Raw genomic sequence first — 12,401 nt, 5'->3', positions numbered from 1 at the left:
TACCAGTAAAATAAAACCTAAGTTACAATTAAACCTAACACTACACTATCAATAAATTAATTAAATAAACTACCTACAATTATCTACAATTAAATCAACTAAACTAAATTACAAAAAAAAACAAAAACACTAAATTACAAAAAAACCAAACACTAAATTACAAAAAATAAAAAAAGATTACATGAATTTTAAACTAATTACACCTACTCTAAGCCCCCTAAAAAAATAACAAACCCCCCCAAAATAAAAAAATTCCCTACCCTATTCTAAAATAAAAATTTAACAGCTCTTTTACCTTACCAGCCCTTAAAAGGGCCTTTTGCGGGGCATGCCCCAAAGAAAACAGCTCTTTTGCATTTAAATAAACATACAATACCCCCCCCCAACATTACAACCCACCACCCACATACCCCTAATCTAACCCAAACCCTTAAAAAACCTAACATTAAGCCCCTGAAGATCTTCCTACCTTATCTTCACCACGCCGAGTATCACCGATCCGTCCAGAAGAGGCTCCGAAGTCTTCATCCTATCCGGCAAGAAGAGGTCCAGAAGAGGGTCCGAAGTCTTCATCCTATCCGGCAAGAAGAGGGCATCTGGTCCGGTTGACATCTTCATCCAGGCGGCATCTTCTATCTTCTTCCATCCGGCGCGGAGCGGGACCATCTTGAAGCAGCCGACGTGGATCCATCCTCTTCTTCCGGCGACTCCCGATGAATGAAGGTTCCTTTAAGTGACGTCATCCAAAAACATGGCGTCCCTCGAATTCCGATTGGCTGATAGGATTCTATCAGCCAATCAGAATTAAGGTAGGAAAAATCTGATTGGCTGATTGAATCAGCCAATCAGATTCAAGTTCAATCGGATTGGCTGATCCAATCAGCCAATCAGATTGAGCTCGCATTCTATTGACTTCAATAGGCAGGCGAACTTTAAAACCCACAAGGACTCTTTCTGGCCACAATAGTAATGGAAAAGTTGTTTCAAGGGGACTAACACCTGGACTGTGGCATGCCCGAGGGGGATCCATGGCAAAACTCCCATGGAAAATTACATAGTTGATGCAGAGTCTGGTTTTAACCCATAAAGGGCCTTAATCACCTAACATTCCTAAAATTTTTTTGAATAACCTGCTTTAAAACATCAGGTATGATGTTGTATCGATCAGGTAGTGTAAGGGTTACGCCCGCTTCCCAGTGACAGACCAAATTCCCCGTGTAACGCACCACAAACAACTGCAAACAGTCCATTTGCACAACCACAAAATAGATAGATTTGATAGATAGATACATCGATTACATAGATCAATTGATGCAATATACATTTGATAGATACAAATTACATAGATCAATCGATGCAATATACATTTGATAGATACAAATTACATAGATCAAAAGATGCAATATACATTTGATAGATACAAATTACATAGATCAATAGATGCAATTTATATTTGATAGATAAGATTGATAGTTAGATAGATTCGATCGATAAATAGATAGATTTGATAGATATATGATTTCCCTGACAGAGTATAACAATAAGACATGCGGTCTGGGACCAGTGGTGTGTAAAGTAGTATTATTCTTAGCAGTTTACTACCTGTTACTCCCCCTATCGGGGGAGGTCTATATGGCCTGCATTTTTGGAACAGGGAGATGGAAGAAGATGATTGGTCTGTCCTCCTACTTCAAATTTGGCCTAAACACAAGTGGCTGTCTCAAATCGGTCCGGTCACGAGATAGATAGATTTGATAGATAGATATACATAGATTTATAGTTAGATAGAATCGATAGAAGATAAATATATTGATTTGATAGATATATAATTACCCTGACAAAGTATAATAATAAAACATGCGGTCTGGGACCCATGGTAGCTAGGTTGTGTTAAGTAGTACTATTCTTAGCACTTTAATACCTGTTACTCCCCCTATCGGGGGAGGTCTATATGGCCTGCATGATTACCCTGACAAAGTATAACAACAAGACATGCGGTCTGGGACCCATGGTAACTAGGTTGTGTTAAGTAGTACTGTTCTTAGCACTTTAATACCTGTTACTCCCCCTATCTGGGTAGGTCTATATGGCCTGCATGATTACCCTGACAAAGTATAACAACAAGACATGCGGTCTGGGACCCATGTTAACTAGGTTGTGTTAAGTAGTACTGTTCTTAGCAGTTTAATACCTGTTACTCCCCATATCGGAGGAGGAGTATATGGCCAGCATGATTACCCTGACAACATGTGGCCTGGGACCCATGTTAACTAGGTTGTGTTAAGTAGTACTATTGTTAGCACTTTAATCCCTGTAACTCCCCCTATCGGGGGAGGTCTATATGGCCTGCATGATTACCCTGACAAAGTATAACAACAAAACATGTGGTCTGGGACCCATGGTAACTAGGTTGTGTTAAGTAGTACTGTTCTTAGCACTTTAATACCTGTTACTCCCCCTATCTGGGTAGGTCTATATGGCCTGCATGATTACCCTGACAAAGTATAACAACAAGACATGCGGCCTGGGACCCATGGTAACTAGGTTGTGTTAAGTAGTACTGTTCTTAGCAGTTTAATACCTGTTACTCCCCATATCGGGGGAGGTCTATATGGCCTGCATGATTACCCTGACAAAGTATAACAACAAAACATGCGGTCTGGGACCCATGGTAACTAGGTTGTTGTAAGAGTATTATGATATCTAGGTAGCATATACACACATTGTATCATTATATACATGTTATTATGTTTAATTACAATGTATCTTAATGTATCTTTTTGTATCTTTCTTATAATCAAATTGTAGCTAGAAGCATTGTAACCTTTATATACACATTACACATGTACTTTTGAACCCTTGAGCTACGTGCAAGAAATCATGCTCATTCAAGCAATTTTAGTTAGGTCAAAGGTAGCTATACATCAGATTAGTGTATTTTGAGATCTTACATTGTTCCTTTGTCCTGTCAGTCATAAATTTACCTAATGTCGCAAGAATATCAGACAAATATGATGTACAACTTACAGGATGCAAGATGGTCTTCCGTATCTTAGAAATCAGCTAATGATTATAGGTTTCAATGTATTTCTGAAATGTATATAACTGGCCATTCTGACGTAATAAAGTTAGAGTTGTTCTGCAAGCATATCCTTGTATGTGTGTTTTGTGAACAGCTCTCCAAGCGCTTGTAATTACACTTTGCAGTGCAGATACCAGAGTCCTGGAGCAGAAGAGAAAAGAGGGCCGTGGTCCTAGGGAAAGCCTCTAACAAATGGTGTCAGAAGCGGTGGCTTGTCAATGGGTGAGTAAACACTTGTTTTGCACTGTTTTTGCTTACCCATTGTCAATCTAGAACCCTATAAGACCAGACCCTCAGGTTATATATATAAAAAAAAAAAAAAGGGGGAATGTGTATGCATATATGTGTATGTTGTGTATGTATGTATATTTAAGGTAATTTTTTATGGTATTTTTGGTTCAAGTGGTTAAAGTCCTCTTGTTTTGGGTTATCAGTCCCATGATTGTGAAAATAGTGTCAGAGGTTAGAGTCCTCTAGTGATACATGGTAAATTAGATCATTTACCGCCACCTGATGGTCCTATGCAAACATTACAGATTGATTTCACACATATGCCTACTGCAAAAGGAGGCATAAAATACTTGCTGGTTATTGTAGACCAATTCAGTAAATGGGTAGAAGCTTTCCCCACAGCAAAAAAAAATGCTAAAACAGTAGCTAAAATTTTGTGTAAAGAAATTATACCTAGGTTTGGCTGCCCTCTACAGATAAATAGTGATAGAGGTACTCCATTTGTCTCTCAAGTAACGCAACAGGTTTGTACTTTGCTGTCCATTGAATGGAAATCATCAGGTCAGGTAGAGAGGATGAATAGAACTATTAAAGAAAAGTTGAGGAAGGGAACTGATGGTACTTTTACTAATTGGCCTGAACATTTACCTGCAGTATTGGCAGAAGTCAGAATGACCCCTAGCGCCACTACGGGTTATTCACCATTTGAAATTTTAATGGGCAGACCCTTTCCTACTCCTTGGTGCAAACATAAAGGTGCTCCTGTGGTAAGGGGAGACCCAATGTGATCCAAGAAGAATATGTTTTGAAACTTGTAGAGAAACTGAACAGTATCTATGGTAATGTATCTTTTTCGTTGCCATCCCCTTCAGGTACACCGACACATCCTTTCAAGCCTGGAGACAAGGTCCTGGTAAAGCGATTGCACAAGAATAAAAGTCTGGATCCTCCTTTTGGACCACCCACAGAGGTCATCGCAGTAACACACACCGCAGTCCTCACAGACGAGAGCCCAACATGGATCCATGCCAGCAGGATCAAGCTATTCCCACAGAATGGAAAGACAGACGCTGGTCCTTCAGTGCCCGTTCCCCAACCCGACGAGCTGTCATCTATGTGTTAATCATAACAGTAATTGTTGGCGCTGCCACTGGCCTAGTGGCTACTGTAGCCATTGGAGTCCCAACCTACAGTTCAAGTTCAATCTCTAGTCCTGGTGCGCCCCTGCACAATGATAATAATGACACCCCAAAAGCCAATATGTTTCACTCCCGCAGGTCAAGAGATCTACATCTCACATCATGGGAAAAAGGCAATACTTTTATTAAAACCACTGTGAACTTATATAAGGTGACTAATAAAACAACACCATGCTGGGTTTGTGGCTATGCTCCTCATGGAGAGAAGTGGGGATATCCATATTATGGTCACCCTCTCAACACTGACGATTTACATCATTTAATTACTTCTCATACTATGTGGAACTTTACATTTAGTAATTCATCTAAAGACTTATCAGAAAAACAAAAAGTACATCTTGTAAATCATGCTAATAATGGCTCCATAATGTCATGGAATCATAATGGTTCTGTTTTTTACCCAGATACTATGAAAACATGGCCCCCAACTGTGTTATTTTCCTACAATGGTGGTTTAATAGATAGAACACGTAACAGTATTGCCATTTGGGATCACACTTATATTTCTCTGTACTATAATGAATCTATAACATTAGATCCAGTACACAAAATCATTTATGTTTGGTATAGACTAACTGTACCTGAAATGATTACTTTTACAGGTGCAACTATCCAAGGTGACCGTCCCTTACGTAAAAATCCATTATGTTCACCTACACCCACTTTACCCTATGGCTATTATTGGTTATGTGAAAAATGGGCTGTAAAAATGATACCATGCACACATTTTTCACCATGCTATTTTGGATATATCATCCCTGCAGTTTGCACTCATAACACACTGCCCAAAGATACAATTCGCCAGTGTAGAAGCACAGCTTTTAGAGACTCATCTGCATCAGGCCTTACATGAAGTCCAAAGTAAAATACATAAATAAGCACATAGTGCTTTTGATGGTTTTGATTGGCTATTTGGTTTTGGCTCATGGATAGGTTCCCTTGGTATGCATATTATTATGGGCATTATTATTGCTATTATTATTATCTTGCTAATATATCTATTGTTTAAGCTTAGTGTATGTGCTATTAACAGAATCACATCACCTAATACTAAATCATCACCACACAATGATCAATATGATCAATCTTACATGGCTATGTTACCTTCTACTTCTTCATTTATCTCCATTCCCCAATACCTGACCATTATCCCACCCCGTTCTCCTAAACGCACTCCTTCCATTGAGCCCACCAAAGACCTTCCACCCTCTCATCCTTCCTACCCTCTTTATCACACCCTCACTCTTAGGTAAACTTTTATTCTTGAGAAAAAAAGAGAGAGCGCCTAATAGTGTAATATCGTCTGGGACCAGATAGATACAATCATTGACAGCATCAGCCAAATGGATACTCACAAAGGGGTTGGCACTCACAGGTAGTGCATACAGGCAGGCTGTCCTTTATACAGCAGTCAGTACGCTGAGTATATGGAATTCATGTCGAAGATAAGAGAGTTGGCACTCGCAAGTAGTGCATTCAGGCAGGCTGACCTTAATACAGCAGTCAGTACGCTGAGAAAATAGGATTCATATCCCTCTGGTTTGTTGTATGGTTGTTTGTAGCTGTTGTCAGCTCGGGCTTGTCCTCGGCACACAGCGTGTGCACTGAATCAGCGTCTATAGCTCAGCTGTTCTTTGATGAGAGGAAAAACTCTGGGTGTGACGTGGGTAATCCAGATGGTATACCTGAAGCTGTGTGATAGCTCAGAGTGTACACAATGTGAAGTGATTGTTAGTCCAATAAAGAAAAAACGTAAAATTAAAAAATATTTAAAACCAAAAAATCTTGAAAAGGAAGTCAGCAAACAAATGCTAGGTGATAATTATTAAAAAAAGGAATTTATTTAGAGCTTAATACAACGCATTTCTCGGCCGATAATGCCCACTGACCATTTCCTCAGGTAAGAACGCCAGTGTGCGGAGGACAAGCCCGAGCTGACAACAGCTACAAACAACCATACAACAAACCAGAGGGATATGAATCCTATTTTCTCAGCGTACTGACTGCTGTATTAAGGTCAGCCTGCCTGAATGCACTACTTGCGAGTGCCAACTCTCTTATCTTCAACATGAATTCCATATACTCAGTGTACTGACTGCGGTATGAAGGTCAGCCTGTCTGTATGCACTACCTGTGAGTGCCAACCCCTTTGTGAGTATCCATTTGGCTGATGCTGTCAATGATTGTATCTATCTGGTCCCAGACGATATTACACTATTAGGCGCTCTCTCTTTTTTTCTCAATTTTACAGATTTTCCGACTCACCACCGGTTTTGGAGTGAAGCAGCCTTATTCATTTGCTGATTTTGATAGTGACTTTATCTATGTTGGTTTCTGTCTGCTGGACATTACAGTGAATATATTCACAGTTACATTCATCCATTGAATATATACTATTTTTCTGTTCTTTTTTGTGAATTTATATAGATTTATACATTTAGGTTAACAGATCTTTTGTTAAAAAATATTATTTTGTAAGATAATGTCACACCACGATTGTATAGAGTAAGACCTTTTTATGTATTGGTTACACCCAACATAGACACTTTTTTGGGGTATTTATTAATATTGGAATATTTTCTTTTTATCACCAGCAACAGATAAAGACAAAATTTTATAGCTATCTTTCTTCGAACTGATCAAAAAAGATACACACATATTTATATATTTTCTAGAAATTTCACTATTTTTTTTAGGCCTAGATTTAGAGTTGGGCGGTAGCCGTCAAAACCAGCGTTAGAGGCTCCTAACGCTGGTTTTAGGCTACCGCCGGTATTTGGAGTCAGTCAGGAAAGGGTCTAACGCTCACTTTCCAGCCGCGACTTTTCCATACCGCAGATCCCCTTACGTCAATTGCGTATCCTATCTTTTCAATGGGATCTTTCTAACTCCGGTATTTAGAGTCGTGGCTGAAGTGAGCGTTAGAAATCTAACGACAAAACTCCAGCCGCAGAAAAAAGTCAGTAGTTAAGAGCTTTCTGGGCTAACGCCGGTTTATAAAGCTCTTAACTACTGTGCTCTAAAGTACACTAACACCCATAAACTACCTATGTACCCCTAAACCGAGGCCCCCCCACATCGCCGCCACTCTATAAAAAAATTTTAACCCCTAATCTTCCGCTCCGTACACTGTCGCCAACTACGTTATCCCTATGTACCCCTAATCTGCTGCCCCTAACACCGCCGACCCCTATATTATATTTATTAACCCCTAATCTGCCCCCCACAACGTTGATGCCAGCTACCTACACTTATTAACCCCTAATCTGCCGTCCGCACGCCGCCGCCAGCTACATTATAGCTATGTACCCCTAATCTGCTGCCCCTAACACCGCCGACCCCTATATTATATTTATTAACCCCTAATCTGCCCCCCACAACGTCGCCTCCACCTGCCTACACTTATTAACCCCTAATCTGCCGAGCGGGCCGCACCGCTATTATAATAAAGTTATTAACCCCTAATCCGCCTCACTCCCGCCTCAATAACCATATAATAAATAGTATTAACCCCTAATCTGCCCTCCCTAACATCGCTGACACCTAACTTCAAGTATTAACCCCTAATCTGCCGATCGGAGCTCACTGCTACTCTAATAAATTTTTTAACCCCTAAAGCTAATTTTAACCCTAACCCTAACACCCCCCTAAGTTAAATATAATTTTATTCTAACGAAATAAATTAACTCTTATTAAATAAATTATTCCTATTTAAATCTAAATACTTACCTGTAAAATAAACCCTAATATAGATACAATATAAATTATAATTATATTATAGCTATTTTAGGATTAATATTTATTTTACAGGCAACTTTGTATTTATTTTAACCAGGTACAATAGCTATTAAATAGTTAAGAACTATTTAATAGCTAAAATAGTTAAAATAATTACAAAATTACCTGTAAAATATATCCTAACCTAAGTTACAATTAAACCTAACACTACACTATCAATAAATGAATTAAATAAAATACCAACAATTATCTACAATTAAACCTAACACTACACTATCAATAAATTATTTAAATACAATATCTACAATTATCTACAATTAAACCTAACACTACACTATCAATAAATTATTTAAATAAAATATCTACAAATAAATACAATAAAATAAACTAACTAAAGTACAAAAAATAAAAAAGAACTAAGTTACAAAAAATAAAAAAATATTTACAAACATTAGAAAAATATTACAACAATTTTAAACTAATTGCACCTACTCTAAGCCCCCTAATAAAATAACAAAGCCCCCCAAAATAAAAAAATGCCCTACCCTATTCTAAATTAAAAAAGTTCAAAGCTCTTTTACCTTACCAGCCCTGAACAGGGCCCTTTGCGGGGCATGCCCCAAAGAATTCAGCTCTTTTGCCTGTAAAAAAAAACACATACAATACCCCCCCCAACATTACAACCCACCACCCACATACCCCTAATCTAACCCAAATCCCCCTTAAATAAACCTAACACTAAGCCCCTGAAGATCTTCCTACCTTATCTTCACCATACCAGGTTCACGGATCGGTCCTCGGAAGTGTTGATCCAAGCCCAAGCGGGGGGCTGAAGAGTGACGTCCATCCTCGGGCTGAAGTCTGGATCCAAGCGGCGGCTGAAGAAATCCATCATCGGGCTGAAGTCGGAAGTCCATCATCAGGATGAATTCTTCTATCAAGCCGCATCTTCAATCTTCTTTCTTCTGGAGCGGAGCAGAGCCATCTTCTTCCAAGCCAACGCGGAACATCCTCTTCAACCGACGCCTACTCGCCGAATGACGGTTCCTTTAAATGACGTCATCCAAGATGGCGTCCCTCGAATTCCGATTGGCTGATATCGGAACAGCCAATAGAATGTGAGCTCAATCTGATTGGCTGATTGGATCAGCCAATCGGAACAGCCAATAGAATGCGAGCTCAATCTGATTGGCTGATTGGATCAGCCAATCGGATTGAACTTGATTCTGATTGGCTGATTCCATCAGCCAATCAGAATATTCCTACCTTAATTCCGATTGGCTGATAGAATCCTATCAGCCAATCGGAATTCGAGGGACGCCATCTTGGATGACGTCATTTAAAGGAACCGTCATTTGGCGAGTAGGCGTCGATTGAAGAGGATGTTCCGCGTCGGCTTGGAAGAAGATGGCTCCGCTCCAGAAGAAAGAAGATTGAAGATGCGGCTTGATAGAAGACTTCATCCCGATGATGGACTTCCGACTTCAGCCCGATGATGGATTTCTTCAGCCACCGCTTGGATCCAGACTTCAGCCCGAGGATGGACGTCACTCTTCAGCCCCCCGCTTGGGCTTGGATCAACACTTCCGAGGACCGATCAGTGAACCTGGTATGGCGAAGATAAGGTAGGAAGATCTTCAGGGGCTTAGTGTTAGGTTTATTTAAGGGGGGGTTTGGGTTAGATTAGGGGTATGTGGGTGGTGGGTTGTAATGTTGGGGGGGGGTATTGTATGTGGTTTTTTTACAGGCAAAAGAGCTGAATTCTTTGGGGCATGCCCAGCAAAGGGCCCTGTTCAGGGCTGGTAAGGTAAAAGAGCTTTGAACTTTTTTAATTTAGAATAGGGTAGGGCATTTTTTATTTTGGGGGGCTTTGTTATTTTATTAGGGGGCTTAGAGTAGGTGTAATTAGTTTAAAATTGTTGTAATATTTTTCTAATGTTTGTAAATATTTTTTTATTTTTTGTAACTTAGTTCTTTTTTATTTTTTGTACTTTAGTTAGTTTATTTCATTGTATTTATTTGTAGATATTTTATTTAAATAATTTATTGATAGTGTAGTGTTAGGTTTAATTGTAGATAATTGTAGATATTGTATTTAAATAATTTATTGATAGTGTAGTGTTAGGTTTAATTGTAGATAATTGTTGGTATTTTATTTAATTCATTTATTGATAGTGTAGTGTTAGGTTTAATTGTAACTTAGGTTAGGATTTATTTTACAGGTAATTTTGTAATTATTTTAACTATTTTAGCTATTAAATAGTTCTTAACTATTTAATAGCTATTGTACCTGGTTAAAATAAATACAAAGTTGCCTGTAAAATAAATATTAATCCTAAAATAGCTATAATATAATTATAATTTATGTAGTAGCTATATTAGGGTTTATTTTACAGGTAAGTATTTAGATTTAAATAGGAATAATTTATTTAATAAGAGTTAATTTATTTCGTTAGAATAAAATTATATTTAACTTAGGGGGGTGTTAGGGTTAGGGTTAAAATTAGCTTTAGGAGTTAAAAAATTTATTAGAGTAGCGGTGAGCTCCGATCGGCAGATTAGGGGTTAATACTTGAAGTTAGGTGTCGGCGATGTTAGGGAGGGCAGATTAGGGGTTAATACTATTTATTATAGGGTTATTGAGGCGGGAGTGAGGCGGATTAGGGGTTAATAGCTTTATTATAGTAGCGACGGCGTGCGGACGGCAGATTAGGGGTTAATAAGTGTAGGCAGGTGGAGGCGACGTTGTGGGGGGCAGATTAGGGGTTAATAAATATAATATAGGGGTCGGCGGTGTTAGGGGCAGCAGATTAGGTGTACATAGGGATAATGTAAGTAGCGGCGGTTTACGGAGCGGCAGATTAGGGGTTAAAAAAATATGCAGGTGTCAGCGATAGAGGGGGCGGCAGAATAGGGGTTAATAAGTGTAAGGTTAGGGGTGTTTAGACTCGGGGTACATGTTAGAGTGTTAGGTGCAGACGTAGGAAGTGTTTCCCCATAGAATACAATGGGGCTGCGTTAGGAGCTGAACGAGGGTTTTTTGCAGGTGTTAGGGTTTTTTTCAGCTCAAACTGCCCCATTGTTTTCTATGGGGATATCGTGCACGAGCACGTTTTTGAAGCTGGCCGCGTCCGTAAGCACCGCTGGTATCGAGAGTTGAAGTTGCGGTAAATATGCTCTACGCTCCTTTTTTGGAGCCTAACGCAGCCATTCTGTGAACTCTAAATACCAGCGGTATATAAAAGGTGCGGCCAGAAAAAAGCCAGCGTAGCTAACGCACCCCTTTGGCCGCAGAACTCTAAATCTAGGCGTTAGTGATCTTTTTTTAGTAACAATTATTCACATATTTTTTGTAAAAGCTCACCACATTGTTTTGTTTTGAATATTATATTAACACTAGCTAATCCAATTTTTTTTTTATCTATTATTTATATACACACACACTGAATTATTGCACATTCTTTTTGTTCATAGTTTTGCGCACCCTATTGTATGTTTATCATACTTTTTTTCTGCAAACTTTTATTCTTTTCTTTCCTCATAATAATCCTGAGGTATATATCAATCTATAAGCTTATTATATGTTATTCTTTCAGAATAAAAGGAGGCATTGTAAGTGTATTATGATATCTAGGTAGCATATACACACATTGTATCATTATATACATGTGATTATGTTTAATTACAATGTATCTTAATGTATCTTTTTGTATCTTTCTTATAATCAAATTGTAGCTAGAAGCATTGTAACCTTTATACACACATTACACATGTACTTTTGAACCCTTGAGCTACGTGCAAGAAATCATGCTCATGCAAGCAATTTTAGTGAGGTCAAAGGTAGCTATACATCAGATTAGTGTATTTTGAGATCTTACATTGTTCCTTGATGTACAACTTACAGGATGCAAGATGGTCTTCCGTATCTTAGAAATGAGCTTATGATTATTAGTGATGTCCCGAACTGTTCGCCCGTGAACGGTTCACGGCGAACATAGCTTGTTCGCGTTCGCGGCTGTGGGCGAACACATGCGATGTTCGATCCGCCACCTATGTGTCATCATTGAGGAAACTTTGACCCGGTATGTCACAGCCTTCTGACACATTAGAGCCAATCAACATCAGACACTCCTTCACAGAGCCTCCCATCT

The sequence above is a fragment of the Bombina bombina genome, chromosome 9 (genome assembly GCF_027579735.1).
Source record: "Bombina bombina isolate aBomBom1 chromosome 9, aBomBom1.pri, whole genome shotgun sequence".
NCBI lineage: Eukaryota > Metazoa > Chordata > Amphibia > Anura > Bombinatoridae > Bombina > Bombina bombina.
The sequence above is the reverse complement of the archived record's forward strand: the minus strand, read 5'-3'. Positions refer to the sequence as shown.